This window comes from Chenopodium quinoa, unplaced genomic scaffold (genome assembly GCF_001683475.1).
Source record: "Chenopodium quinoa cultivar QQ74 unplaced genomic scaffold, ASM168347v1, whole genome shotgun sequence".
Lineage (NCBI taxonomy): Eukaryota > Viridiplantae > Streptophyta > Magnoliopsida > Caryophyllales > Amaranthaceae > Chenopodium > Chenopodium quinoa.
Window position 1 is genome coordinate 6,606 of NW_018744729.1, and position 3,395 is coordinate 10,000.

At 48.1% G+C, this 3,395-nt stretch overlaps 1 non-coding gene across 1 annotated transcript; it reads left to right on the top strand.

Moving 5' to 3' along the window:
• Positions 1-493: 493 nt before the first annotated feature.
• TRNAY-GUA lies at positions 494-576 on the top strand. Its single transcript has one exon. It is a non-coding gene; the product is annotated as a tRNA-Tyr (tRNA).
• The last annotated feature ends 2,819 nt before the right edge of the window (positions 577-3,395 follow it).

The following is a 3,395-nucleotide window of genomic DNA, read 5'->3' on the forward strand; positions in this document are numbered from 1 at the left end:
TTCTTGTAGACTGAACTTTCTTTGGGCTCCGAGTCGTTTTTGGGTAAGATGGTAGAATTTTTCTTCGCCACTAGTGGCAACGAAGTTCTTGGTAATTAGCAAGGAGGAAGGAAGATCTCCACTCATTTCATTCAGTGCCTGCGGTAAGGCAAGGCGCGACCCACAACAAAGGAAGGGGGAAAGCTTGCTTGCTGTAGCCCTTTTTTAGTAGACTAGGCTTAGTAAGCGTAAGCTATTTAAGTAGGCTCGCAGCTTCGCCAGAAGCGACGAAGGGGGGCTGGGGAAGAAGGCCGACGACTACATGAGAGGGAAGCTGTCTACGAAGCTTTGCCCCTTGCTTTACAGAGATTGTTATGAACTGACTAAATGACTAGATTCCCCCGGAACGCTAGCTAAGCTAATAGTATTAGTTTCTCAATAAGCTTATTGATTGATTCAGCGAACAAATCGCCTCCTTCTTAGAACCCATTGAGGAGGGCCTCGGCCCGGGAAGGGGAGAGTGGCCGAGTGGTTAAAAGCGACAGACTGTAAATCTGTTGAAGTTTTTCTACGCAGGTTCGAATCCTGCCTCTCCCACTTGTTTGTTGTAGACTTCAGAGAAGAGAAAGAAGGCATTCGTCAGCGGAGGAAGGCCAACCGAGCGAAGCTCTTTCTTTTGGCCGTGCCGTGAAGTTCAATTGTATCGTATGTTAGTTAGAGAGGTTAGCGAACTACTACGATCTATAGATTCTCCATCTATATCCAATCCCAACGAGAATAGAAGCGAGTCGCTTCCGGCTTGGCTTGTAATCGTAGTCTTTTAGCTTATGTAGTGGTCGGCCTTCCTACACGCACGCGCTCGCAAGTACAACTTGCCTTGGTTCGGGACGAAGCCAAGCCGATACATATGATAGGCGAAGGAAAGACCCCCATTTCATAGCGCCTGGAGAACGCAAGTTTGATCGAGGATTGGAGAGGAAAGGTGGAAGAAAAGGCTCGGGATGGATTTAGGAGTCTTTGTGCGAGCCGTATGCGGTGAGAGTCGCACGTACGGTAACGAGGGGGGTTCGCGTCTATACGTGTAGTGTGGTGGTTGGGCCTACCCACCCTATTTGTTCCATGATCTATGGGTCTACAGGAGCTACCCATTTCGATCAATTAGCCAAGATTTTGACCGGATACGAAATCACTGGTGTTCGATCTAGTGGTATTTTTATGGGGATTCTTTTTATCGCTGTAGGATCCCTATTCAAGATCACTGCAGTTCCTTTTCGGGCGGCTGTAGGACGGACGGCCGCCTATAAGTGGTAGGGTAGGGTGGGTGGTACCGCTCAGATTGCGGCCAATCTTCCTAACCGCGCGCGGGCCGGGCCGGGCTTAGAGCGCGTGAAACTCATCACTACCTCGTAAGGGCGTTGAGACCATAGCATGTTAAACGAAAGCGCCGCTTTCTCTCTAGTGTTGTCACACAGCTGCCCGCCTAGAAGAGCCACTCGCTCTCTAGTGTTGTCACACAAGATAAGCACGCCGCCCGCCTGCTGGCCGGGCGAATCGAAGTTCTCTTCCGGTCAACTGTCCACCCAGTCAAGTGCAAAAAACACAGTAGAATCACGCAATGCACGCTGCTGGTGTGCTTCCTGCCCGCGAGGAAAGAAAGAAGAGCGACAAGGTTCAGTTCAGATTTGACTGTTTGCAGTATGGGAGCAGATGACCCAAAAAATCCCTGGGAACAATGAAAAAAATAGATATCTCGGTATCGAAAACTATAGGAGGCTGTATTGGCGAGATCCAACGGTAAACAGCTGCCTAAAAGAAAAACCGCCTGGAAGTCCGAGGACCTTTAGTACTGTACCCTACCCCCGAACCAGCAGCCTTCGCGCCAAGCAAGACCGCCCTTGTCCCTTTCCTTTCTCCATTCTGCCTTCTTCTTTGCTTTGTTCCAAAAGAGTCTAAGGCAAAGCTAAAGTGGTTCGTATGCCTACTTTACCTACTTGACGAAAGGGAACGCACTTTGTTTCGTTTCCGGGTTTATGGATTGGATTCAGTCAGCGTCACGACATAATCAAAAGGAAGGAGTGACGCTTACCGGCGAACGCTTTCAAAGGCGACCCTCTCGAGTTTCCGGCAGTTTCCTAGATTGAAGTAGCCTTTCGTCGCCTTACCAAAGGTAATTCCTATTCACTTACTTGAATAAGTAAGGAAAGAAGTAACTATCAAAGAACTCACACGACTGAAGTACCAAAGGTGCGCTCCGCCCGATGACTAAGAAATAGGTTTGCGCTTGAATTGAAGTGATGAGGTCGCAAAGAGGAAAGTAGGGCTCCTATTGACTAAAGGTTGCTTCTTCGGTTTCCTTTAGAATGAAAGTAGCTTACGCTACCTTACTACTTACTTTGTTTTATTCAAAAGGCGAACAGCCCCCCCAACTAGTCGTATGGGGCGGGGTGCTTTTGGTAAGCTGCCTTGGATATGAAGAATTCCCAAAAAAAAGGCAAAGTCCGGTATTTGACGAAGATCTTTCTTTCTATCAATAGATAGGAATGAGTGCTCGATATAGGGGATAGGATCTATCTGGTCTTTTTCTTTCTTTTTTCTGCATGGCATAGCTAGGACCCTTCAAATCATGTTTGAGCCTATGTTCAAACCAAACCCACTCCCTATTTGAGTAAGGCTGGAAGCCCGCCAAGTTCAGATAAAAGAATGCTTTCTCTAACCATTAAGGGAAAGGCTCGACGAAGGAAGGAAAGGGCTTTCGGAGATCGAGATTTTCTTTGTTTTTCATCGAAAACGAAGAAGACCGAGAATGTCAATCTTTCTTTCGAAAGAAGGGAACACGCCTTTTCGGCCGCGGTGGTATGATTTTCGGGCCTTCTCCTCGTTCCGCTCGCTGGCCTATTGGGATAGCAGCCTTTGGGCTTTGCCTGCTCGCTCTTTTTAATAAAGAATTCCGGCTCGGCCCGGGAAAGCGCTGGCAACAACAGAAAGGAAGGGGTCCATGTAGCTGCTGCGTCCGCCCCCTTCTTAGTCAATAGAGCAGCAGGTTCGGCATCTACTACAAAAGAGAGAATCCACTTCAGATAACCACGCCTCTGCTAGGCAGCGTGTGGAATGGCCGAGAGCGGACCTTTTTGGATATATAATCCAAGTCGAGAGTGGAGTTACGGGAACAGCCGTCTGATGGAAAACAACTTTCACGTTCGGTTCAGAGAGCACTTTTTTCGTTGAGAATTCTTCGTTCCCTTTCGTGTGAATTCCCTAGCGGCGAATTCAAAACTTTTGGGCCCTATCTATTCCATCTATCGAGCCCCGAAGAAAACCCCCCTCCCCTTCGGACTCAATATATTTTTTGACTCTATATATGTGGGCACCTGATATCTATGAGGGTTCACCCACCCCGGTTACAGCATTCTTTTCTA